At 55.5% G+C, this 27268-nt stretch overlaps 1 protein-coding gene across 1 annotated transcript in view; it reads right to left on the bottom strand.

Annotated features, from left to right (window-relative positions):
- LOC127464165 (uncharacterized) overlaps positions 1-27268 on the bottom strand; it is a 348813-nt gene that overhangs the window by 308310 nt on the left and 13235 nt on the right. The window contains exon 2 of the mRNA XM_051774361.1: positions 10952-11013. The gene's annotated coding sequence lies outside the window, so the exon portion shown is untranslated. The remainder of the gene's footprint in view (positions 1-10951; positions 11014-27268) is intronic.

Raw genomic sequence — 27268 nt, 5'->3', positions numbered from 1 at the left:
AAATTCCCCCTCTCTGCTCTCTGGGGTTAGGGGGGTCCCCTGTCTGGCCTGATGGCACTTCTGCCTGCATTGGGGGTCCCCCTTCTCCGGCCTGCCGGGGGTCCCGCGACACTGGGGGGTTCCCACTCTCCGGGGTCCCCTTGAGACTTGCCAGGGGGGGTCCCAGGGCTCACTTCTCCCCACTCTGCCTCCCGGGGCCGGCCAGCCCTCCTCTCTCGGCTCCCACCCTCGCAAACCTCTTGGCGCTCTCGGCTCCCACCCCGCCTCAAGGCCCCCCCTCCTCTCCACACTCCAAGGCCTTCCCCCTCTCCGGGACCCCCGCTTAAGGGGCCCGGCGCTCCCTCTCTGCTCCCCCCCTCCAGCATTCCGGGGGTCCCCCAGCTCCGGGATCGCCCCTCTCCGCTCTCCCCACTCCGCGGCTACCGGGGTTCCCCCCCGGCTCTCACGGGGGCCCCCAAACCGCTCTCACCCCCCCCGCCATTGCCCAGCCACCGCCAGGACCTTTTGGCTGCTCTTCTTTGTGCTCCCGCTCGGCTCCTCCCTCGGCTGGGCTGCCGCTTTTGGCGGGTTTCCTCCTCCGGGATCCGCCCCCTGCAGCCTTTCCCTCCTGGACCAGCCTCCCTGGGCCCCCCTTGGGCCCCCCTTGGGCCCCCCTTGCCCAATAAGTCTGATTATACAAACAAGCAATTTGGTTTTCATCCACAAAACCCAAATGTATAACCCAGCACCCTGGGGCATGAACAAAGTGGTTTTCCTTGGGCCCCCCCGGAGTCCAAAGTAAAGGGAGAGGGGAAAAAACCTGCTGGTGGGAGAGCTGTTGCAGTCTGGTCAGAAGTGGTGGTTGCAGTCCAGTTGAGGGTGGTGGTCTCAGTCTGGTTGAGAGCGATGAGCTGCAGCCTTCTTCTGGATCCCACGAGTGGTGGAAAGGTTCCGAAAGTCCAGGTTTATATATTCTCCAGTTCAGGCAGGAATGGTCAGTCGTTCCCTCAGAGCGGGGAATTCCATAAAAGGATGCTTAGTTCTTCCCTCAGCGTGGGGAATTCCATAAAAGGATATGAGGATTCTCAGATTAGGGAATTCCATAAAAGGGTATGAGGACAGGGACACCCCCCCCACCTCGCATGCCCCCCCCACAGTCCCCCCCCCGACAACAGTTCCTGGGAAAATGGCATGGAAGGCCATAGAATACAGAGTTTTGGGCTACACCCATCCAGTGAGGAATCGGTCCCAGCTGTTCTAACTAGGACACTGTGTCCGTCATCGCTGCCATCATCATCATCATCGGCCTCGTGGCAGTCGGTGTCTGGAAGCTCCGATCCGGTAACTCCCGGGATGGGGGTCGGCAAGGGGCACGGATCCGCCCGGCAGCATTCCGGGGATCCTGTGCCACGGGTGCTGATCCCACTTTCTTTCCATAGGGAAGAGGGAGGGGAATGGATACGACCCCACGCCCACCAGTGAGTCCCAGCAGCGTGTGTGGATCCAGATCCTCTGTGCAGGGATCCCAGGATGGATGCCGGGATTCCAGAGGGGAATGGGGGCCTAATGGCTGGAGTGGGATTGGAAGGGGATTGCAGCTCAGGGCAGGATTCCAGAGTGGGATCAGGTGGAATTGTGGACGGGGATCAGGGCTGGATTCTGCAGTGGGATTGGCGTGGGATGGATGGAATGGGATTAGGGTGGGATGGACAGCACTTCTCTTGCAGAGAGCTGGGCCTGTCAACCCAGCTGCCAAAAGCACGGCCCTTGGGCTGCCTCGGAGGTTCCTGCAGTCGCCCCAGGCCCTGCCCAAGGCCCTCCCATCAGGGGCTGGGCCCTGGGGGCCAGGGGAGAACCCACCCGCGGCTTGGCCCTTCTTGCCCAGCCCTGCTCTGGCCCAACCTCCTCCCCCTGCACACTCCCCACTGCCACAGCCTGCGCTGGGGCAGCATTTCCTTCCTGGGCCCTTTCCAGCTGCCCCCATGGGGACACTTCCATTTTCTGGGCCAGGCCCCAGAGGCAATCCCAGCCAGTCCTGCCCCTCGGCCCCAGCCCGGCTCACTGACTCCTGGGGGCCTCTAGAAGCCAAGAGCCAAAGACTGACCCCCCCAGAGTGCAGCCCCACCATCTGCACTGGGGCCCCAGGGCTTCCCTTTCCCAAGCAGCCCCTGCAAAGCCTTGTCAGAGACAAAACTGGGTGACCCGAGTCCTGGATGCTTTTAGGAAAGAGGTCTGAACATTTCTTGAGTAATGGAGGAGGATGACCTTTTTCTTCTTGACCTTTCCAGTTCTCCATTTGGGGGCAGGATGTCCTCTGGGCCAATGTTTTCTCCCTTTGCAGTGAGTGCAGCCTCAGAGGGCTGAGCCCTCTCTGGCTGGGCTTGGCCTCTCCTGCAGAGACTCAGGCCTGGCTGGGCTGCCCCAGGCAGACGCTGCAGGAAGAAGAGCTCAGGCCGCCTGGGTCTGGTGTCCCTGGGGCTCAGCCTGTGCCCCATTGCTGGGCAGGGGCTGAGCCCCACCTCTGCCTCGGGGCCTTGGCCAAAGGGCTACCAAGGAAGAGGCCCAGGAGCCTTGGGGCCTGCCCAGCTTTCCTCCTCCCTGGGGGCTCTCAGTCCTCCCCTGACACCGGGTGGGCCCAAGGCCTTGCTGGCTTGGGGCTCACGGCCCGCCGGCACCATCCCAGCGGCCTGACCCCCCTCCTTCCCCTCTCTCCAGCCTCTCCTGCCTTTTCTGGCAAGGGGCCATCCAAGGCAAACCCCGGTTCTCAGCAATGGCACCTGTGGCACGGCTGCAAGGCTCCAGTGGGCCAGGCAAGAGCAGGAGCACCGAGAGCCTGAGGAGCCAGGAGATGCCCTGGCTGGGCATGGTGCTGCTGCGGGACGAGCTGACACCTCTGCACAGTCTCTGCCCGTCCCTGCCAGCCAACTTCTGCCCAGGCTCTGGGCACGGGGACGCAGCACTGACACTTTTCAGCCCCCGTGCTGTTCCACAGAGGCTGTGATGTCACAAGGCCCTTGCCTGGCAGCCAGGAGATGGGCAAGGCAAGGCAAGGACGGAGCCTCTGAGCCACCAGCACGCTGTCCCCAAAGGCTGGGGTGGCACTGAAGCCCAGAGTCCCTGAGCTTGGCAGAGACTTGTGAGATCAACCGGCGTCCAGCCTACGCCCCATCCCCAGCACGTCAAGCAGAGCACGGCACTCAGTGCCATGGCCAGTCTTTGCTTAAACACCTCCAGGGACGGTGACTCCACCACCTCCCTGGGCAGCCCATTTCAAGACCTAATCCCTGTTTCTCTCCAAAAAGTCCTGCTCCTGTCCCTGACAAACAGCCCCTGACAGGCAGGTCCTCGTGTCCTCTTGTCCTGTCACCTGTTACCTCGGAGAAGGGGCTGACCCCCACCTGGCTCCAGCCTCCAGTCAGGAAGTTGTGGACAGGGAGAAGGTCAGCCCCGAGCCTCCTCTTCTCCAGGTTGGAGAAGCCCAGCTCCCTCAGCTGCTCCTCACAGGCCATGCACTGCAGACCCTTGCCCAGCTCCATTGCCCTGCTCTCCACCCACTGCAGCCCCTCAAGGTTCTCCCTGAATTGAGGGGCCCAGAGCTGGACACAGCACTCCAGGGGTGGCCTCACCAGTGCCCAGTCCAGCAGAAGAATCCCTGCCCTGCTCCTGCTGCCACACTCTTTCTGATCCAGGCCAGCCTGCCCTTGGCCTTCTTGCCCACCCGGGCACCCGCTGGCTCAGGTTCAGCCTCTGTCCACCAGCACCCCCAAGGCCTCTCCCACGGGGACCCTTTGCAGCTCCTCTGCCCCCGGCCTGGAGCTGCAGGGGGTTCTTGTGGCCAGAGGCCCCAAAGGCACCAAAGGCACTCTTGAACCTCATGCCCACGGGCTCGGCCCAGAGGTCCAGCCTGTCCAGGTCCCTCTGCACAGCCTTCCTGCCCTCCAGCACATCCACACTGCAAGCCAGCTTGGGGTCCTCTGCCAATTTGCTCCTGGAAGACTCAATGCCCTCCTGCAGATCCCCACGAAAAATAGGCAACAGGACTGGGCCTGTTACCCAACAAGTTCTAGTGCTTGACAAAGGAGCCCACCCAGCAGTGGGGAGAAACTGCTGGTAGGAGATTGAATGGGGGCAAGAGACAATGGATGATGGACAAGTTCTGGGCCAAGGCCATTTGTTAGAAAAACAAAGGAAAAGTTTAAGGCCTGCCATATTTCAGTGGTCAGAGACCTGGCAGAGAAATCTATTTTTGAGACCTGGACACCAAGAAGGCAGAATTTCTAAACCACCAAGACCCTTAGAGAAACCAGAGACAAAGACAAAACTAACACAGACAGTTACTGAGGCTCTCCCTATCTAGGGAATAGACAAGAAAAGGACAAAAACTGTGGACTAAGCATCATGCAAAGTGAGAAATCAAGAGCCAATAGAAGAGAGAATAAGAATTCCTGCAGAGAAATGGTAAGCCAATGGACAGGAATTCTTTGTTTGCTAAAATGAAGAAATACTTAAAAGTTTTGAGAACTGATGTACAGGTGTTAGAGAGCAATTCCTGTGTCCCTTGAGAGCTGAATGAAGTAGGGTCACCTCTGGAACCCAACCAACTGCTCAGAGATTTTATTCCCCGGTATTCGCTGACGGTTTCTGGGGACCCAGATGAGACAAAGCAGCGCCGACAGGGCAGAGCAGAGGAATCGTTGGTCCTGCAGCGTGTACCAAAGGAGTTTTGGGGAGATCTTCCAGTTCCCTGGTCTGGAGAGTTCACCACGCCTTCTTTTGTGGGAAAAAGAACAGGCCATGAATTTTGGGTACTTGATTTTAAGGCCTTTTGCCTGCACATAAGGCACAGCAATGGGAAGGAGGCAGCGTGAGGCTGAGAGGTTTCTGTCATGGTTTGTGGGCTTGGGTGAGATTGGGCCATAATTACAGGACACCTGTAAAATCTGGGCTTTGGGAAAGGTTGGGGAGGGTTGGGAAAGGTGTTAAAAGGGTGGTTTTGCCTGAGGTGTTAAACATGGGAGTGGGTCCGTCTTCCCAATTCCCAAGAGAAGAGATCCCAGAAAGCTCCCCTGCAGGTTGTGTTTTAAGGAACAGGAGAAGAGACCGAGGGTAAGGGGTTTCTTTCCTGGAGGGAAGGGTTGTCGTTCACTTGCAGGAGCCCTGGGCTGAAATTGCCAGTCTGACTGCCCAAACTGAACACAGCTGAAGATTCCTGCCAGACAAAAAGGGACAGGACAGAAAGCTCTTGCTGCCCATGGAGTGCCCAGGGTGGCCCCCCAAGTGCATGTGAAACCCGAAGGTTCCAGGCTTTCTTTCCTGGGGGAAAGGCCGTGACATCCAAAAGAGTCCCGTGGCAGACAGGTGGGGCTGCACTGTGGGGGTGTGAGGTGTTGGTTCTTTGGTTTCCAGGGGCTATTCCAGAATGGAGAGGACAGGCTGTGACATCACAATGGGGCCCATGGCACAGGGGTTGGGCTGCACTAGGGGCTGTGAGACATTGTTTTTTTGGTTTCCAGCAGCCATTCTGGAATGGAGGGGATAGGCTGTGACATCACAAGAGGGCCCATGGCACAAAGGTGGGGCTGCACTTTGGGGTTGTAGGGCGTTGGTTCTTTGGTTGCCAGGGCCTATTCTGGAATGGAGAGGACAGGCTGTGACAAGAAGTGCCTGTCAGAACTGCAAAGATGGACGCACAAGAATCTTCTGTGGGCATATTCTCTGCTCTGCCCTGCAGACCCTTGTGCTGGGGTGAAAACACAACCTCTCTGCTTCCCTCTCCTGAGGGACTTGTTCTTAGACATCCCTTTCCCCTCCTGACAATTCTCAAGCCTGTACCCAGCTCTCATCCCCTCTCTGTCCTCTTCCCACTCCCCTGGTCAATCCCAACATCCCAGGACAGGGATCCCATTGCTTGGCTGCACTCCCACCTAGTTCCATATGCTGGGCCATGATATCCCAGCACTGGAGCAGCCAGGTCAGCAGGGGCTCTCCCAGCTGGAGGCTGAAATCTTTTCACATCTCTCACAGCTCAGCCTGGGATGGGGATCTGGTGATTATCTCTGGCCCTGCCTCTTGCTCCTGTTCTGAGGGCTCTGCTTCCCCTTCATCCCTCACTAACTGAGCTGATTTGGTCTTGGATTTCTTCTGTAGAGGGGCAGCTGCTACTGGCACAGGTTGTTCCTCTGCAGTTTGAGTAGCCACGGAACCTCTTGGTCTCCTTTCCTCCTCCTCCCCCTGGGGGCACAGGGTCTTAGTTAAACAAGACAAAACAAAGTCCCAAATCCCCAGATGGGGGGGAGAAACTCTCCCGGCAGTTCAAAGCTCTCTCAGCCCCGTGTGCTCGCAGCCAGCAGTGAAGGAGTCCCTTTTCCCAGGGCAGTCCCCAAAGCAGAACACCTCACTCCCAGATGGGTCGGGCTCTCTCTCTCTCTCTCGGTCACTCTCCACGAGGTGTCCCGTGGGGAAAAAACTTCCTGTCAGGAAAAGAGAACGAGGTGGCCAAAATCAGCTCCCGCTCTGTCCGGTCCCGGACAAACCCCAAAAGCCCCCGAACAAAGGACCCCCCGCCCTCCCCGCGGCCACCGCGGTGTCCCCGAGAGCCGCCCTCCCCCCACTGCCCCTGCCCAGCGCCTGCGGCTCCGCTCCAACCCACCCCATCCCGGGAGACACAGATGGGAATGGGGGGACACTGGGAAACAATTCCAACACCTCTTTTCAAACCTCTGACACCTGCTTCCCAGACATTCCCAAAGAAGGGGCTTCCCGTGGCCTCGAGCCAGGGACCCACCTTTGTATAGAACCAACTCCTGGAGAGACACGTTCCCATCCCTGTCCCCATTCCCATTCCTGGGGTTCCCATCCCTCTCCCCATTCCCACTTCCTGCTGTGCCAACCTGCTCACATTGTCCCCATTCCTGTCCCCACTATCCCTATCCTGGTCTCCCATGTCCCCATTCCCATTCCCAGTGCCCCAATTCCCATTCCTGGTGACTCCAACCTGCTCCCAATGTCCCCATTCCCATTCCTGGAGTTCCCATGCCCATTTCTGCTGTCCCCAACCTGCTCCCAGTGTCCCCATCCCTGTCCCCAATGATCCCATCCCAGTCCCCCCTGTCCCCATTCCTATTCCTGGTTCCCACAGAGGAACTGCCGGATGCCGGAGGAGAAGCCAGGATTTATTACCCAAAGCAGGAGATTTTCACACCCAAATTAAAGCCTCAGGAATAATTGTGGTCCTGGGTTTCACACGGGAAAAAGCAGGAAGTTGATCCATGGGGAAGAGCCGCAGGGGGGCCGGGGTGGGTGGGAGCAGCGGGATGAGCTCTGCCAGCAGCTCCTGCCTTTCCACAGGGAGAGGGAAGGGGTGGATCCAGCTCCAGGATTGCTCAGACCGTGATTCCTGCCGGGATGAGAGCGGGGAAAGGAGTCACGATGTCCCTGTTCCCATCCCAGGGGATGGAGCTGGCTGTGGAGCCCAGGGAGAGTAGGAAGTGCTCCGGAATCCCACCTGATCCTGCTCTGTCCATCCCACCCCAATCCCACTCCATCCATCCCACCCCAATCCCACTCCAGAATCCAGCCCTGATCCCAGTCCACAATTCCAGCTGATCCCACTCTGGAATCCTGCCCTGAGCTGCAATCCCCTTCCAATCCCGCTCCAACCATTAGGCCCCCATTCCCCTCTGGAATCCTGGCATGCATCCTGGGATCCCTGCACAGAGGATCTGGATCCACACACGCTGCTGGGACTCACTGGTGGGCGCAGGGTCGTATCCATTCCCCTCCCTGCTCCCAATGGAAAGAAAGTGGGATCAGCACCCGTGGCACAGGATCCCCGGAATGCTGCCGGGCGGATCCGTGCCCCTTGCCGACCCCCATCCCGGGAGTTACCGGATCGGAGCTTCCAGACACCGACTGCCACGAGGCCGATGATGATGATGATGGCAGCGATGACGGACACAGTGTCCTAGTTAGAACAGCTGGGACCGATTCCTCACTGGATGGGTGTAGCCCAAAAGTGTGTATTCTATGGCCTTCCATGCCATTTTCCCAGGAACTGTTGTCGGGGGGGGGGGGGCATGCGAGGTGGGGGGGTGTCCCTGTCCTCATACCCTTTTATGGAATTCCCCACTCTGGCAATCTTCATATCCTTTTATGGAATTCCCCACTCTGAGGGAACGAACTGAGCATCCTTTTATGGAATTCCCCGCTCAGAGAACCCTCATATCCTTTTATGGAATTCCCCACTCTGAGGGAACGAACTGAGCATCCTTTTTTGGAATTCCCCGCTCAGAGAATCCTCATATCCTTTTATGGAATTCCCCGCTCTGAGGGAATCACTGACCATTCCTGCCTGAACTGGAGAATATATAAACCTGGAGTTTCAGAACCTTTCCACCACTCGTGGGATCCACAGGAAGGCTGCAGCTCACCACTCTCACCTAGACTGAGACCACCACCCTCAACTGGACTGCAATCACCACTTCTGACCAGACTGCAACAGCTCTCCCACCAGCAGGTTTTTTTTCCCTCTCCCTTTACTTTGGACTCAGGGGGGGGCCCAAGGAAAACCACTTTGTTCATGCCCCAGGGTGCTGGGTTATAACTTTTGGGTTTTGTGGGTTAAAACCAATTGCTTGTTTGCATAATCAGACTTATTGGGCAAGGGGGGCCCAAGGGGTCCCAAGGGGGGCCCAAGGGTGGCCCAAGGGGGCTGGTCCAGGGGGGGAAGGGCTGCAGGGGGCGGATCCCGGAGGAGGAAACCCGCCAAAAGCGGCGGCCCAGCCGAGGGAGGAGCCGAGCGGGAGCACAAAGAAGAGCAGCCAAAAGGTCCTGGCGGTCGCTGGGCAATGACGGGGGGGGCGAGAGCGGTTTGGGGGCCCCCGTGAGAGCCAGGGGGGAACCCCGGTAGCCGCGGAGTGGGGAGAGCGGAGAGGGGCGATCCCGGAGCTGGGGGACCCCCGGAATGCTGGAAGGGGGGGAGTAGAGAGGGAGCGCCGGGCCCCTTAAGCGGGGGTCCCGGAGAGGGGGAAGGCCTTGGAGTGTGGAGAGGAGGGGGGGCCTTGAGGCGGGGTGGGAGCCGAGAGCGCCAAGAGGTTTGCGAGGGTGGGAGCCGAGAGAGGAGGGCCGGCCGGCCCCGGGAGGCAGAGTGGGGAGAAGTGAGCCCTGGGACCCCCCTGGCAACATTAATGGGGACCCCGGAGAGTGGGAACCCCCCGGAGTCGGGAGACCCCCGGCAGCCCGGAGAAGGGGGACCCCCAATGCAGGCAGAAGTGCCATCAGGCCAGACAGGGGGGACCCCCCTAACCCCAGAGAGCAGAGAGGGGGAACTCCTGGGAGGGGATTTTGGGCTGAATGTTGTTGTTTTGGGGGTTTTTATGGACACAAGATGCCCAGTGAGTCCTAGAGCTGGACTTGGGCAGGAGGAACTCCCAAGGCAACGCACTCACCCCTTGTTTTTCCCTCCCCATCAGGATTTCTGTTTCCCAAAGCTTGGGCGGATGGAGGAGGAGGCTGCGAGGAAGAGGAAGGTGCCTTGGGCCCCCCAGGCAGGTGAGGAGGAAGTCAGTGCCCCTTTGGGTGGGTCTTTTGTCTTTTGTGGCCGTCCTGCCGGGGCCGGAGTTGGGGGGATGTCCTTGGGCTTCCCTGTGGGCCGGAGGCAAATCCCCTGCGTGTCCTTGTTGGTTCCTGCCCCAGGCCCCGAGGTGAGGCCGGAGAGCGCGGAGGACAAATCCCCCCGGCAGAGCCTGGTGGGAGAGGCCGTTTTGAAGGGCTCCCCGGCGCAGGAAGGCAGCGGGGAGGAAAAGGGCCGGAGATGCCCCCGCAGGAGGGGCTCCAAAGCCAGCCCAGGGGGCTGTGAGGAGGAAAGAGCCAGCGTGTGCCGGGAAGGCGGCCGGAGCTTGAGGCAGAGCTGCGAGCTGGTGGTCCCTGAGCAGCCTCCCAGCAGGGAGAAACCCTTCAGGTGCTTGGAATGTGGGAAGATCTTCAGCAAGAGATCCAGCCTCCTGAGGCACCAGCACATCCACAGTGGGGAACGGCCCTACAGGTGTGAGGAGTGTGGGAAGAGCTTCAGCCAGAGCACCAACCTCCGCAGCCACTGTCGCATCCACAGTGGGGAACAGCGCTACAAGTGTGGGAAGTGTGGGAAAAGCTTCAAGCGGAGCTCCACCCTGCTCCAACACCAGATGGTCCACACTGGGGAACGGCCCTACACGTGTGAGGAGTGTGGGAAGAGCTTCAAGCAGAGCTCCTACCTGCTCCAACACCAGAGGATCCACGGTGGGAAAGGCCCTACATGTGTGGGGAGTGTGGGAAGAGCTTCAGGGACAGCTCCAGCCTTTGCAAACACCGTTGCATCCCCACCAGGGAATGGCCCTACAAGTGCTTGGAATGTGGGAAGAGCTTCAGCACAAGCACCAAGCTGCTCAGCCACCAGCACATCCACAGTGGGGAATAGCCCTACACGTGTAGGGAATGTGGGACAGCTCCACCCTCTACACCCACCATCACATCCACAGCAGGGAGAGGCCTCACAAGTGTGGGGAGTGTGGGAAGAGCTTCAGGGACAGCTCTGCCTTGACCTCCCACCAACGGACCCACCGGTAAGAGAAGCCCCGAGTGCCCCGACTGCGGGAAGAGCTTCGGCCGCTGCTCCAACTCCATCAGCCATGGGAGGACCCGCGTTGGATGATCCACAGGGACCCCCGTTGGGCACAGCCCTGGTGTGCTGGTTTAAAGGTAAACCAGCAGGGGAAATGACAGCGGTGACCCCTAGAATGGGATGGAACACCTGGAATGGGAATGAGAATGCCTGGGATGGGAATGGGGACATCAGGAATGGGATGGGGACAATAGCAATGGGATGGGAACACCAGGAATGGGAATGGGAAGACCTGGAATGGGAATTGGGACATTGGGAGCAGATTGGGGACACTAGGAATGGGAATGCGGGCAGCAGGAATGGGAATGGGGACACGTGGAACGGGGAAGGAACACCTGGAATGGGAATGGGAACACCTGGAATGGAAATGGGGACACCTGGAATGGGAACACCTGGAATTGGAATGGAGACACCTGGAATGGGAACACCTGGAATGGCAATGGGGACACCAGGAATGGGAATGGGGACACCAGGAATGGGAATGGAAACACCTGGAATGGGAATGGGGGCAGCAGGAATGGGAATGGGAACACCTGGAACTGGAATAGAAACACCTGGAATGGGAACACCTGGAATGGGAATAGGAACATCTGGAATGGGAATGGAAACACCTGGAATGGGAATGGGAACACCTGGAATTGGAATGGGGACACCTGAAATTGGAATGGGGACACCTGGAACGGGAATGGGAACACCTGGATTGGAAATGGGGACACCAGGAATGGGAACACCTGGAATTGGAATGGGGACACCTGAAATTGGACTGGGGACACCTGGAACGGGAATGGGAACACCTGGATTGGAAATGGGGACACCAGGAATGGGAACACCTGGAATTGGAATGGGGACACCTGAAATTGGAATGGGGACACCGGGAACGGGAATGGGAACACCTGGATTGGAAATGGGGACACCAGGAATGGGAACAACTGGAATTGGAATGGAGACACCTGGAATGGGATCACCTGGAATGGGAATGGGAACACCTGGAATGGGAATGCGGACAGCAGGATTGGGAATGGAGACACCTAGAATGGGATGGAACACCTGGAAAGGGAATTGGAACACATGGAATGGTAACACATGGAATGGGAATGGGAACTCCTGGAATGGGAATGGGGACACCTGGAATAGGATGGGAACAACTAGAATGGGATGGGAACACCTGGAAAGGGAATTGGAACACATGGAATGGGAATTGGAACATATGGAATGGGAATGGGAACACCTGGAACTGGAATGGGGACAATAGGAATGGGATGGGAACAACTAGAACGGGATGGGAACACCTGGAACAGGAATGCAAACCCGTGGAATGGGAATGGGAACAGCCGGGCCCGGGCTGTGTCCCTGGGGAAACAGGAGGCCAGGCCCAAAAGAGTTAACTAAGAAATTGGGGCCTGCTAACAAGCTACCAACATCCAAGAGCATCTGTGCTCGTTCTGTTCTACTGACTGGAGCAAAGCTTCAGAGAATAGTACAGGAACATGTCCTAGGCCTCGAGGGGATAAATTAGAGAGACAGCAGGATCAGGGAGACATTGGAATAGGAGGAATAGGCCGGGAGCCAGGGCTTTTTCCAAGCTTCAGTGAGCGGGTCAAGAAGAATGGAAGAGAAGGAAGGTCAAGCTGAGGAAGATGAGTTGAAGCCCCCAGAGCCATGGAGGAAGAGTGGAAGTACCCTCAGGACTGATGGTCAAGAGAAACACCGCCCCAAGTCCCGCCTGAGCTCCACCTCTACTCCGCCTGTTATTAATATGCATCGATAGATGTTGTAATCACTTGAATATGCATTTAATCCCAGCTGAAGATTGGATAAAAATGCTGATTTTCTGTGAAGCCTTCGAGCAAGTTTGTCCAGCGCCAGCTGGCTTGCTCCCAACGTTGAATAAACAAATCCCTTGCTGCTTAAAGATAAAAAAGTCTCTGAGCAGTTTCTCGGACCGATTTTTCGCATTCAGCGCCCAGTCAGTCCCAGGATGATCCCAGTCACTCCTGGTCTCTCCCAGTTGCTCCCAGTTTCCTCCATGTGGTCCCACTCATTCCCAGTTGCCCCCAGAAGCTTCCAGCATGATCCCAGCTGCTCACAGCCACTTCCAGTTATCCCCAGTGCACTCCCAGTTGCTCCCAGTATGACCCCAGTCACCCTCAGTGTGGTCTCACTTGCTCCCAGCATGGGCCAAGCTTCTCCCACCGTGATCCCAGGATGATCCCAGTTGTCCCCATCATGGTCCCAGTTGCTCCCAGTTGCCCCTAGCACAGATCCAGTCACTCCAAGTATGATGCCAGTCTTCCCACATTACAGTCCCAGTCAATCCCAGTTGCTTCTACTGTAGATCCAGTCACTCACAGTTCCTTCCAGTTGCCCCCAGCCTGGTCCTAATTCCCCTTCACGTAGTCCCAGTCACTCCCAGTATGGTCCCAGTCACCCCCACCATGGTTGCAGACACTCCCAGGATATCCCAGTAGAGCCCTCAGCATGCTCCTAGTCCTTCCCAGTCACTCCCAGATGCCCCAGTAACATTCCAGTTTCCACCAGTACGATCCCAGTGACTCCAAGGCACTCCCACTATATCCTATGTGGCCTCCAGTTGCTCCCAGTAGCCCTCGGTGTGGTCCCAGTTGCTCCCAGTATGATCCCTGTTGCCCCAATTCTGGTCCTGGAGGGTCCCAGTGTGCTCAGATCCTGCTCCCGGGGGGTCCTGCTCGGTCCCAGTCCTGGTCCCGGTGTATGTATCCTGGTGTCCCAGTCCATCCCAGTCCCTCCCAGTCCATCCCAGTCCATCCCAGTCCCTTCCCAGCCGTTTCCCAGGTCCTGCCCCCCCGCCCCCCAAGATGCTGACGGGGTCGGGGCTCCGTCTTTGGCTTCGTCTCCCTGGGCCTGCCTGGAATGAAGGGGCTGCTGGGACACTGCGGGACCTCCTGAGACCAAAGGAACTCCGGGAGAATTTGGATACTCCTGGAATCAAGGCACAACTGGGACACTGCAGGGCCCTATGGAAAAAAAGGAACCTTGTGACACTGCGGAATTCCTGGAATCCAGGGGCCTTTGGGACATGGGGGCCTCATGGAACCAAAGGAACCCTGAGGTGTTTCAGAAGGTCATGGAATCAAGGGGCCACTGGGACACTGCAGGGCCTCTGGGAATTAAAGGAACACTGGGACACTGGGGCAGGACATCCCCCTGCAATGGCACCAAGACAATGCCCCATTTGCAAAGGGGTCAGTGCTGAGCTGAGAGGGGGCCAGGCCAAGGCAGGAGATGTTGGACCCCAGACTGGTTTCACCCCAAATGAAGCCCCTGATGGTGAGGGAAGCCCTGGAGTCCAAGGCCTGTCAGTCCATGGGTTTCTACCAGAAAGGGCCAGTCCCCTTTCCCAGGGGCAGGTTCTTCCAACAGAACTCTTCTTGGGGGGTGTGTGGAGATTCCTGCCTTGGCTGGGGACCCCCCAAGGTCACTGCTGGAGGTTGAGAGCAGAGATCTCCCCACGAGCGCTGGGGGAGTGTCAGAGACTGGAGCAGTTAATGATTTCTGCATTCTAAGAGACTTCTGCAGGCTTTTGACTTTCTGATGGGCAGCTGGGCCCATCCCCCCTCCTCCAGTGCAGAAGATGTCAAGCCCCCAAAAGGCGGGAAGAGCCGAGTTTACCACGCCCTCCACATGAACTCCACGCCAAAAAGGGGGACACCCCCCTATGAAAACAACTCCCCGCCTTGGGGAGGTGCAAAGGATATGGATATTGACTGGTGACTTTGGGGGTTTGGGGGGGATTTTTCCTTCTCCTCCCCCCACCACCTGTGTCGTGGTTTGGATTTTGTTTTCCCCAGAGGCTAAGAAAAGTGGTAGACCCCAAGGGGTGGAAACCCCTGGAAGTTTTGGAGTTCTGTCCAATGGGCACTCCTGCAAAAATGTCAACATCCCACAATCTCACCGGAAGAGATGAGTTGTAGTTTGGTTGTTGTTGTAGGAGAGGTGGCCATGTTGTGAGCCACGAGGAAGGGGTTCTGAGCCCCTTGGGCCCTCTGGGGCCCTCCCAGCCCCTGGCTGGGGGGCTGCAGGGACCTGGAACAGCATAAAGCTGGGCTAGGTGCCTGTAGTTATGCCGGGAGATGTTTTCTCCATGGGCACAGAGCAGCAGCCGGCAAGCACCAGAGAAACGGTGGCAGAGAGCTAGACAGGAGATAAGGACCTGAACTGGAGGAGCAGCAGAAGCAACATGCAGCACCAGAGAAAGGACTCCTGGAAGGAGAGTCAGGAGAAAGAGAGCCAGCAGCCTGAGAGACAGAGTTCTGGGGGTAAGACTGTACCAGCCCCCCAAAACTCCTTTGAGATCCCTCTGAGGAAAGAGGGAGATGGACTCCTATTTTGGAGAAGAGTTTTAGACATGCAGCACCGGAGAGTGAGAGGAGCTGAGAAGCTCAAAAGACGTCCCGGAGCTGGACTGGGACGGCCAGAGGAATGCGGGGGGAGTTGACCTTGGCTCTTCCCCCCCTCGCACTGCTGCCACGGTGGCAGCCTGAGAGACAGGGCACAGAGGCCCTGCAAGGAGCTGAGTCTCCTGGAGATACCAGACCGTCACGAAGACCCCCCTGTGTCTTCGTGATATGACGTGGTGAAACGACCTTGTCTGGGGTTACGAAGCCCACGGAAGACCCCTCGGTTGGAGGCGATGGGGCCGAGAGAGGCTTGAATACCTCCCTCGTGAGTGCTGGCAGAATACCAGCTATCAGCTGCTGCATGTGGAGAAGACAGACAGACTGCTGCCTCAGAAGATGCTGCTGTTCAAAGACTGAAAGGGATCTGTCCTTCTTTCCCTCCTGGACTTTTATTTGGAGGGGAGAAGAGATCTGATCATTGTAAATACATATGTCATGGTAGAGATAGTTGTGATCGTGTGTGTAATGTGATGTTATATTTATTTGTACAGTCATTGTAATATATTCCCTTTCCCCCACTTTGAGTCTGGTGTGTTTTGTCTGGAAAAACCCATCTCACATTAGGTTGAGATGTGGGAGGGGGAATGGAGCTAGGGAATTGGATTTTGGGGCTATCTCAAACCATGACAGCCTATGGATCCAGACCATTGGTTTTTACATGGCTGGATCCAGTGGGCGGTGACTATTTACGTTTTTACCACTCTCATCTTTTCCTTTTTCTTGCTCTCCCTTACTCTTACCCTGTCTTTCTCTCCCCCATGCATTTTTCTCCTCCCCCGAAAGGTTGGTCCTGTTATATGACAGCCCCCAAAATGTTGGCATACCTGTTGATACAAAATTGTTAAAATAAACCTTGTCAATATGTTTTCAGACACTGATTATTCAGTGTTGTTTCACTTTAATCCAGCCCAAGGGAATTATTGATAAAACCTGAGTTACCCCCCCGCCTTTTTCCTGGGGGGGGTTGTAACAGTCACTGCTGTCCCTGTGATGTCACTGCTGTGCCTGTGATGTCACTGCTGTGCCTGTGATGTCACCGCTGTCCCCGTGATGTCATGGTTGTCCCTGTGACGTCACCACTGTCCCTGTGATGTCATCGCTGTCTCTGTGATGTCACCACTGTCTCTGTGATGTCACCACTGTCTCTGTGATGTCACCGATGTCCCTGTGATGTCACTGTTCTCTCTGTGATGTCACTACTATCCCTGTGATGTCACTGCTGTCTCTGTGATGTCATGACTGTCTCTGTAATGTGACCAATGTCGCTGTGATGTCACTGCTGTGACTGTGATGTCACCGACGTGTCTGTGATGTCATCGCTCTCTCTGTGATGTCATTGCTGTCCCTGTGACGTCATTGCTGTCTTTGTGATGTCACCGGTGTCTATGTGATGTCATCAATGTCCCTGTGATGTCCCCACTGTGTCTGTGATGTCACCGCTGTCCTTGTGATTGTGATGTCACTGCTGTCGCTGTGATGTCACTGCTGTCCCTGTGATGTCACTGCTGTCTCTGTGATGTCACCAATGTCCTTGTGATGTCACTGTTGTGTCGGTGATGTCACTGCTTTCTCTGTGACGTCACTGCTGTCTCTGTGATGTCACCGCTGTGTCTGTGATGTCACCACTGTGCCTGTGATGTCACCGATCTCTCTGTGATGTCACCAATGTCTCTATGATGTCACCGCTGTCCCTGTGATGTCACTGCTCTGCCTGTGATGTCAGCGATGTCCCTCCAACCAGACTACAACCACCACTTTTCAATCAGACTGTGACCACCACTGTCAACCAGACTGCAGATCACCACTCTCGACTCAACTGCAGCCACCACTCTTGACCAGACTGCACCACCACTCTCACCAACAGGGTTTTTTTCCCCTCTCCCTTTACTTTGGGCTCAGGGGGCCCAACAAACACCACTCTGTTCATGCCCCAGGGTGCTGGATTATACATTTGGGTTTTGTGGGTTAAAACCAATTGTTTGTCTGTATAATTGTACTTATTGTATTATTTTATTAAATTGTTATTCTGACTTAAAATCTCTCTTTTGGGTTGAGTTCATTTCCCCTACTGGTTCACCTTTAAACCAGCACAATCAGACTGCTCAAACTACCGGGGTATTACTCTGCTCTCCATTGCTGGCAAAATCCTGGCAAGAATACTCTTGAACAGACTAAAACCCGCTATAGCAGAAGGAATTCTCCCTGAAAGCCAATGTGGTTTCAGAGCCAACAGGAGCCCCACAGACATGGGATTTGTTCTCAGACAACTGCAAGAGAAGTACAGGGAACAGAACAAAGGTCTCTATGGAACCTTTGTTGACCTCACCAAGGCTTTCGATACTGTGAGCAGGAAAGGTCTGTGGCAGATTTTGGAACGTTTAGGTTGGCCCCCCAAGTTCCTCAAAGAGATCATCTCACTCCATGAGGATCAGCACGGCCAAGTCAGATATGGCAATGCACTTTCTGAGCCCTTTCTAATAACCAATGGTGTGAAACAAGGCTGCGTTCTCGCACCAACCCTATTCACAATCTTTTCCAGCAGGATGCTCCAAAGGGCCACGGCAGACCTCGATGATCAGGACGGGATCTACATCCGATACCGTACTGATGGAAGCCCTTTCAACCTAAGGCGACTGAAGGCCCACACCAAGACCTTAAACCATCTTGTCCAGGAGCTGCTTTATGCTGATGACGCCGCCCTCGTCGCTCACACAGAAGCAGCTCTGCAGCGTTTAACATCCTGCTTTGCAGATGCTGCGGAGCTCTTTGGGCTGGAAGTCAGCTTAAAGAAAACAGAAGTTCTCCATCAACCTGCACCTCAGGAAGTCCCCCATCATCCCCACATCACCATTGGCCAATCAGAGCTCAAATCAGTCCAGCAGTTTAATTACCTAGGGAGCCTCATCTCCTCGGATGGTGAGATTGACAGAGAGATGGACAACAGGTTAGCAAAGGCATAGAGAGCTTTTGGAAAGCTTCATAAAAGGGTTTGGCGAAATAAACACCTGAAGAAAAGCACCAAGATCAGTGTTTACAGAGCCATTGTGCTGTCTACTCTCTTATATGGGTCCGAATCCTGGGTCATCTACAGCCACCACCTGCGACTCCTGGAACGCTTCCATCAACGCTGCCTCCGCACAATCCTAAACATCCACTGGTCAGATGATGGGACCAATCCATCTGTTCTAGAACAGGCAGCAGTCACAAGCATTGAGGCCATGTTGCTGAGAACACAGCTGTGCTGGGCAGGGCACGTCTCCAGGATGAAGGACCAACCACCCCCTCCCTAAGATCGTGCTCTGTGGTGAACTTGCCACCGGCTGCCGCAAGAGAGGAGCCCCGAAGAGGAGATACAAGGACTGCCTGAAACAACATCTCAGCCTTGGCCATATTGATCTCCATCACTGGTCTACTCTGGCCTCCAGTCGGGAGGTCTGGAGACACCCCATCTCTAACGCTGCTGCTGCCTTTGAGAACGCAGCAGGATCAGCATCGAGGAGAAAAGACAACGCAGAAAGAACCGTGTCCTGTCCATCCCATCCAAGGAGTCTTTCTGCTCTGCCTTTTGCAACTGGACGTGTCTATCTCGTATTGGCCTCTTTAGCCACCGATGTGCTTGCAGTAAATGTGGGGAGAGCCCTTCCCACATCTACCTTTGCAAAGCCCAGCCATGATTTTGGATATTAATTTGGGAGTCTGGACTCACTGGTTTATTTGGTTCTGGAACTGGTATTTGGTTTATTTGGTTTTGGAAACAGGTATTTGATTTATTTTGTATTATGGGTAAATCAGGTTGCAAAGAAAGAATCTTGAAGAAATCCTTTCTGGTATTTTGGATATTACTTGTGATTTCTGGACTTATAAGTTGATTTGGATTTGGAAACTCGTATTTGGTTTATTTTGTATTCTTGAACCATTGGAAACAAATTGGGACCCACTTGGAGGGACAAAGCTGTTGATGCCCCAGGGGTTCCAGGACTCTGAGGATTCCAGTGCACATTGAAAGTGTTATTCAGGGAGATCCTCTCAGTCCCTGGATGCGGGGAGTTCCCCGGGATACCTAGGATTTTATTAAGGCATTAAAAGGTTTATAAAAGGTATAAAAAGGTATATAAAAAGTATATAAAGGTATATAAAAGGTATATAAAGATATATAAAACGTGTATATAACCAACATAGAAATGGAGTTCTATAATATAATATGCTTGACTTATAAAAAGTTGTGATAGAACTGTAAAAGAAGAGGTGTGATGCCTCAGAGCTTTTTGGGCTGCCCAGAGAGGTGGTGGAGTCACCGTCCCTGGAGGTGTTTTAGCAATGACTGGCCATGGCACTGAGTGCCGTGCTCTGCTTGACGTGCTGGGGATGGGGCGTAGGCTGGACGCCGGTTGATCTCCCAAGTCTCTGCCAAGCTCAGGGACTCTGGGCTTCTGTGCCACCCCAGCCTTTGAGGACAGCGTGCTGGTGGCTCAGAGGCTCCGTCCTTGCCTTGCCTTGCCCATCTCCTGGCTGCCAGGCAAGGGCCTTGTGACATCACAGCCTCTGTGGAACAGCGCGGGGGCTGAAAAGTGTCAGTGCTGCGTCCCCGTGCCCAGAGCCTGGGCAGAAGTCGGCTGGCAGGGACGGGCAGAGACTGTGCAGAGGTGTCAGCTCGTCCCGCAGCAGCACCATGCCCAGCCAGGGCATCTCCTGGCTCCTCAGGCTCTCGGTGCTCCTGCTCTTGCCTGGCCCACTGGAGCCTTGCAGCCGTGCCACAGGTGCCATTGCTGAGAACCGGGGTTTGCCTTGGATGGCCCCTTGCCAGAAAAGGCAGGAGAGGCTGGAGAGAGGGGAAGGAGGGGGGTCAGGCCGCTGGGATGGTGCCGGCGGGCCGTGAGCCCGAAGCCAGCAAGGCCTTGGGCCCACCCGGTGTCAGGGGAGGACTGAGAGCCCCCAGGGAGGAGGAAAGCTGGGCAGGCCCCAAGGCTCCTGGGCCTCTTCCTTGGCAGCCCTTTGGCCAAGGCCCCGAGGCAGAGGTGGGGCTCAGCCCCTGCCCAGCAATGGGGCACAGGCTGAGCCCCAGGGACACCAGACCCAGGCGGCCTGAGCTCTTCTTCCTGCAGCGTCTGCCTGGGGCAGCCCAGCCAGGCCTGAGTCTCTGCAGGAGAGGCCAAGCCCAGCCAGAGAGGGCTCAGCCCTCTGAGGCTGCACTCACTGCAAAGGGAACAAAACATTGGCCCAGAGGACATCCTGCCCCCAAATGGAGAACTGGAAAGGTCAAGAATAAAAAAGTCACCCCCCTCCAATCTTCAAGAAATGTTCAGATCTCTTTCCTAAAAGCATCCAGCACTCGGGTCACCCAGTTTTCTCTCTGACAAGGGTTTTTCCATGGTTCCACTCAATTCCCAGACTGCCCTGTGTTGGAGAACATAAAGCTGAGTAGGAACAATTTCAAGCATGGCACAGAATTTACAACCCAGATTCTACACCTGAATGGACATTACTCCACTGGACTTTACCTTATTATACTGGATATGACATCACCCTGGATTGGACAGTTCATCCCCAGTTATCCCCAGTTGTCCCCGGTTTATTATTGTACTGTTATACTGTTGTCTGTACCCCAGTTGCTGTTTTTAAATTATCCACCATATTGTCTCCCTCATCCCCTCACAGTCTTCCCCTGTTTTCCCGCTCCCCTGCGCCTGATTGGCCACTAAGTGCTGCAGTGCAGGGAGAGCTGCCATTGGCCCGTTTCCCCGGTTACATCAAAACTCCTCCCCCCCTTGCCCGGTTACCCAATCACGTTCATCCCTGAGCTGTCAGTCTTATGCTCCTCCCTAGTCCAAACTCCACCCTTGAACCTGCCCTATATAAGTTACTGTTACCCCCAATAAAATCGGCATTGCTTCACGGGACCTCTGCTGTGTCTGAACCCTTTTTGCAGTGCCGCGTCCCCATTCCTTTGCCCCGCGGGTCGTGGCAGCCCAGGATCATTTTTGGGGTCCCAACCCTCACTTTTTCCCCCCTCTCCCACCCCTTACACATCATTCCCCCAATCCCCAGCCCCCTCATGCTCAGTTTGGGGGTCCCACCCTCCCCTTTTCCCCACTCTTCTGACCTCTCCCTTCCCTTTCCCATCAGCCCCCAATCCTCATTCCCCCTCCCCCTCCACTTTTGGGGGCTCCCACTCCCCTCCCACTCAGTTTGGGGTCCCACCACCCCTTTTATCCCCTCTGACTCACCGATCCCCCCCTTCCCAACACCCCCTCTCACCCAAGAGCTTCTCACCTTCAGCAGAGGGGGCTCCCAGTAACACCAGAGCCCATAAATGTCACCCCCAAAAAGGGGTTAGGTGGCGTCCTAGGTGGGCTCTGAGTGGGTTTGCAAATTCCTTGGGGGGCTGTGGGGTGGTTTAAGGGGGTCCCAGCACACTTTGGGATGCGTTGGATGCCGTGTTGTGGTGCAGATGTCCCCCCAAAGCTCCCCCAGAACAGGGGGACACAAGGGGGGGGCACAGAGGGGTCCCCATTCCTGATCCATCCTGGAGCAACCACACTGGGGGCAACTGGGATCAGAGTGGGAGCAGCTGGGACCCTGCTGGGCTCATACTGGGATCATCCTGGGAGTGACTGCAAGAATACTGGGAGTATGTGAGAGGGACTGCAACCATACTGGGGATGACTGGGAACAAACTGGATTCATTGAATCCACTGGAAGTGTCTGGAATTTACTGGGATCATTGGGGGTGACTGGACTCATAGTGGGATCATACTGGGAGCAACTGGGACCATGCAGGGGCAAGTGGCATCCTCCAGGCAGTGCCTCCCCTTTCTGAGGAGAGAGTTAAAAAAAACCCACACCCCCCCACAGCCTTTGGAGAGTCTTCAGCTTGGAATGTGGATGTACTGGTTGGTTCTTTTGTGTGGGTCAATCACCCAAGGCAAAAACTCCCCTCCCCCGTTCAACATCCCCCCTTACAGCAATGCAGGGCAAAGAAAGATTCCCTGCCTGGGTTTTTTTGAACAAGTAAACCTGTGACAACCTCCCAGGCTGCTGAGCAGGGACAAGGAGGCAATGAGGCCCCAGGGCTGCAAGGGGCACTTGTCTGCTCATGGTGGGACCCTAAATGGGCAGAAAAGAAACCCCCAAGGTTCAATTTGGGAGCAATAGTGGGCAGCCATTCTTTGTTATCAGCCCCTCACCCATGGGAGGATCTTCCCCCCAACCAGGAGTGTGCCCCGTTCTCCCCCAGGGCAGCTGAGATTTACTCACAATTTTACACATCCAGCAAATGTCTTACATATTCCCTCCTTCCCTCAGAAAGATCACACCCATGGGAATTAGCTCAGAGAGGTCCTTCTGAAGTCCTTCCAAAGTCCTCATTTGGTCACTGGGGTCTTCTGGTGGCCTCTTGGTGGTCTCTGGTGCTTGTTTGGAGCTTGAACTGTACTGACCTTGTCTGTTGAGCAGAGTATTTACAGCTGGATACAGAGGGCCCTTGTTCAGCATCTTTTCTCCAAAACCTGGACACTTATGTGACAACTACCCCAACTGAAAAGCATTCAGAAACTTCCCGATTTTGTAACTCCCCTGCCAGAAACTTCCACTGCAAAGGCCCCTGGAAAATTGCCGAGTAAGGGAGAATTCCTGCTCTCAGGAGAGACCCCGCCTGGTTTGACGGGAGGCCTGGGAAGGACCCCCCTGGCAGAAGCTTTCCCCCAGGCTCTCCAAGCTCCCGGCTGTGGGCAAAGCCAGCCCATGGCCCAGCGGGGTGGGCTGGGGCTGCCCAGGGGCAGGAGACACGGGCCCCACGGAGCGAGGCCAGCGGAGCCCCAGTGGGCCGGGGCTGGAGCGCCCGAGGCCCGGGAGAGGCTGGAGAGCAGGCAGGGAGCCCGCAGGCCTGCCCGCTCCCAGCTGGCAAGGGCTGCAGGCAGAGAGGCAGCTCTGCAGGCCTGGAGCAGCACAGGGGCTCTCCAGCTCTGCCCTCGGCACAGGCCTCTCCCAATGCACCAGGCACAGACGGGCACCATTGCAAAGGGGAACCTTTTAGCCCCAGTTTCGGGGGGAATCACAGACTCGCCCCAAGGAGCCACAGCCAAGAGTCTGGTGGCAGCACGGGGCCCTTCCTGGAAATTAGAGACCTTTCCTAATCTTTCAGTGGGCCCACTTTGCCTTTGGATTCGTTGTTTCCATTAATCACAGAGGGGGTGTTAGGCCATAAATCACCTTTAGCCAGCACACAGCAAAAATTCCTCACAAGCTACTTTGGAGAGAACACAGCTTGGGAAAAGCACTAGAACTGTCAGTTTTGTGAGAGTTACCCTTGATAAGCTTCAGTGAACAAAGCCTGGGAGAGAAAGATGTGTTCTTGAACCTGATATCTGGAAACAAGGGCCTTCTGCAGAAAGCAGCAGGTAAGGAGGAAGATGAGCAAAGGCTCAGCATTTGTGGGGGAAAATGCCCACTGGAGGAAAAAGATGCTAAAAAGACTGAAAGTGTGAACTAATTAGCATAAGCAACAAGAGAGTACTGAGCAAGAGTGGCTAAAATACTGATGAATGAAATGGAACAATGAAATGATGGCATTTGGAACCGATGAACATTATTTCTTTGTCATAAATGTGTAAATGGGTGCAAAAGTGATGTACTGCTGTCTGTGTGAAGGCAGCATTGTTGTTGGCCACATACACAGCCAGCAAAGAAAGTAATGCCTTGCTTTGTCACACTAAACCCACGGTGTTAGAGGGTTTGATTGATCCCAACAATGCCAGAGCATTTGGCAACACCCTCAGCACTCAGTCACTTGCACTGCCAGCATGGGGGCCAAATGCTGTCCTTGGAAAAAACATGGACTGCCATCATTTCCAGGAGCCCAGCTCCAAAATTTGGATAGCACTTCCCGAATTGGATATGTCTGGGGATTGCTGCCATGCCAAAAGGGTCAGGACAGAAAGCTGCTGCTGGCCTTTGCCTGCCCTGGGAAACCTTTCCTCTGCCCCCCAGCACTGGGGCTGGGTGCTGTCCTTCCCAAGGGAAGGGACTGTCATCCCCCCCGGGAGCCACCTCCAAACCTTGGATGCCACCTGCCAGCCTGACTCTGTCAGGGATTGCTCCCACCCAAAAGGGGCCAGCACAGGAACCTGTTGCTGGCCTTTGCCTGCCCTGGGCACCCTGTCACCTGCCCCTGAAACACTGGGGCTGGGGGCTTTCCTTCCCAAGGGCAGTTAATGGCACCAACTTTCAGGAGCCCACCTCTGAGCTTTGGGCATCATCTCTGTCCTGCAAAAGGGGCATTTCCTCAACCCTTTGTGTTCCCTTGGTCTGTCACATTCCCAAAAAGGCTGAGACCCTTGTTCCTGACCACTTTTAAAGAGGATTTGAAGCTTAAAGTCTTTTAGGAAACTAATCCAAAAGAGCCCCCCATTTCCAACAATGGCTTTCCTGCATTACTGGAGGGAGCAGTGAGAATTTTGAGATGAAGTCTTTACTCTCCTGCTGATGAGCTCAGAGTCAGTGTCTCCTGTGCTCTGGCCACGGGGCAGGGCCTCCCTGCCCTTTGGTCCCTGCCTCGTGGCCACCCCTGTGCCAGGGGATACTGTGCAGGTCACCTGGAAACAAACCCATTCCAGCCCAGCATTCCCCTGTGTGCCCACTGGAATGTGCACCAGACACCCTGAGGGAAGAAACATTTCCAGAGGAGAAGACTTTGCTCTTCCTGCTGCAGCCACAAATGGGACAAATGAAACCCTCCAACTCTGTCCTTTTGTATCAGCGAGTCAGGCACCACTTTCTTCTGGCCAGGGGGTGTGTGGGGGATAACTCCAGCCCTCCCTGCCCCCCCAGCCTTTTCACTTATTTATATGTGTTTAGCAAAGAAAGAATTTAAAGGGTATCAGTTCTAACTTACATCATCCTCTTCAGTATTTAGTATTCTGTCCTCTACTGGTTATTGACTTCTCACTTCTCATGCTAATTAGTCCCCATTTTTCAGGCTTTTTATTATCCTTTTCCCAGGCAGGGAGTTTCCAACACCTACTGTATGGTCTTTGTTAACCTCTTCTTTATCTTCTAGTTCCTGCACAATGTCCTTGTGGTCTGTAAATTCTGCATTCCTTGTGTCCAGTTTCAGCAATCCACCTCTCTCCCCAGGCTTTGTTCACTGAAGCAGATCAGGGCTAGTTTAGCAAAACTCAGAGTTGCAATAATTTTCCCAAGCCTGTTCCCACAAGAGCAGGTGATGACAAACTTTGCTAAGTGCTGGCCAATAGTGACTTAAGACTAACCCACTGTTTAGGATGAATATTCTGGTTATGATTCACTAAAGCAATTAACTAACAAGTTAATGAACACCATTCATTTAAACAAATCAGGAAATGATCTCGTTCCCAGCAGCAGCCCCGAGTGCCCGGAGCCGATGTGTGCAAGTGCTGGGCTGGAGCAGAGACGTGCTGGAGGGGCAGATGGCAATGGGACAGCAAAGAAAGGGGAAACGCTTCCCCCCAGGCCAGGGAAAGGCTGGGTTGGTCTCTGCAGCCCTGGCAGGAGAGGCCTTTGCTGTCGGGGGGGTCTCTGCAGCCCCTGAGGGGCTGTGCTGGAGGAGAAGCTGATCTCAAGGCAGGACAGAGATGCTGAAAATGTCTTTGGGTGGGCACATCCCGTGATTCAGGAACACTGACAGTCATCCCACAGAGCCTTGGTTAAATCATCAGGTGGGTGATGAAGGGACAGAAGGGCCTGCAAAGCCTGGGAGCAGGTCCCCCATTCCATTGCAAGTGGGAACACCGTGGGATCTTCTGGCAGGGCAGCAGGGCTGGGCACAGGCAAACCAGGAGATGCTGGAGGCTGTGGCACACAGCTCTGGGCCCCAGACAATCCCTGGGCTGCCCAGGGCTGCTCTCTTGCTGCCAGACAAGGGGGTCTGGCTGGGCAGGGGAAGGCTGAGGGAGCCAGGGCTGCAGGGAGCAGGGAATGGTGGAGCTGCAGGACAAGGAGCAGAAGGGCCCTGCAGGGCTGCAGCAGAGCTGATTGCAGGGAGCTGCCTTCAGGGCAGGGATTCTGCCCCTGGGCTCTCCCTGCTGAGGCCACACCTCGAGTGCTGTGCCCAGTTCTGGGCCCCTCACTTTGGGGAAGGTGTTGAGGTGCTGGAGCGTGTCTGGAGAAGGGCACTGGGGCTGCTGAAGGCTCTGGAGCACAAGTGCTGTGAGGAGCAGCTGAGGGAGCTGGGCTTGCTGAGCCTGGACAGAAGGAGGCTCAGGGGGGACCTTCTCACTCTCTACAACTCCCTGACAGGAGGGGGGACCCGGGGGGGTCGGTCTCTTCTCCCAGGCAACCAACAGTGGGACAAGAGGGCACAGCCTAAAGCTGCACCAGGGGAGGTTTAGGTCAGACAGGAGGCTCAAGTTCTTCCCAGAAGGGGTGACTGGGTGTTGGAATGGGCTGCCCAGGGAGGGGGTGGAGTCACCATCCCTGGAGGTGTTTCAGAAAAGACTGGATGTGTCTCTCAGGGCCATGGTCTAGTTGACAGGGTGGGGTTGGGTCATGGCTTGGACTCCATGATCTCAGAGGCCTTTTCCCACCTTGTTGATTCTGTGATTCTGGAATGGCCCCTTGGTTCCATGAGGTTTTGCAGTGTCACAGTGGCCCTTTGATTCCATGAGGTTCTGCAGGGTCACAAAGGCCACTGGATTCCATGAGGGTACCAAAGGTCTCAGGGCTCGTTTGATTCCATGAGGCCCCACATGTCACACTGGCAACTTTGTTCCATGAGGTTCCACAGTGGCCTCTTGGTTCCTTTAATTCCATGAGGTCCCGCAGTGTCACGATGGTCCCTTGATCCCATGGGGTCCCGCAGTGTCCCAGGGTTCCTTTGGCTCCATAAGGCTGATCTCGGGCTCTGAGACAGAACTGAACCAGCAGTGGTTGTCCAGAATGTGCCCTAGAAAATATCTGTGTAACCAACTGCAATGGAGAGAAACCAGCCAAGGAAAGGAAAGAAACAATGAAGGGAGGAACTCGTGGTTCACAGAAGCAGCAAAGCAGGCAAAGGTGGGGTGTTAGAGAATCCCAGAATGAAAGAATGTGCGGGTTGGAAGGGACCCCAGAGGGATCATCAAGTCCAACCCTCAGCCCTGCCCAGGCCCATCCCCAAGAGTCACAGCCTGTGCCCCAGAGGATCATCCAAACTGTCCTGGAGCTCTGTCAGCCTTGGTGCTGT

Source organism: Manacus candei, unplaced genomic scaffold, assembly GCF_025592945.1.
Source record: "Manacus candei isolate 608988 ecotype Guabito, Panama unplaced genomic scaffold, ASM2559294v1 h1tg000197l, whole genome shotgun sequence".
NCBI classification, from domain to species: Eukaryota; Metazoa; Chordata; class Aves; order Passeriformes; family Pipridae; genus Manacus; species Manacus candei.
The sequence above is the reverse complement of the archived record's forward strand: the minus strand, read 5'-3'. Positions and strand labels throughout refer to the sequence as shown.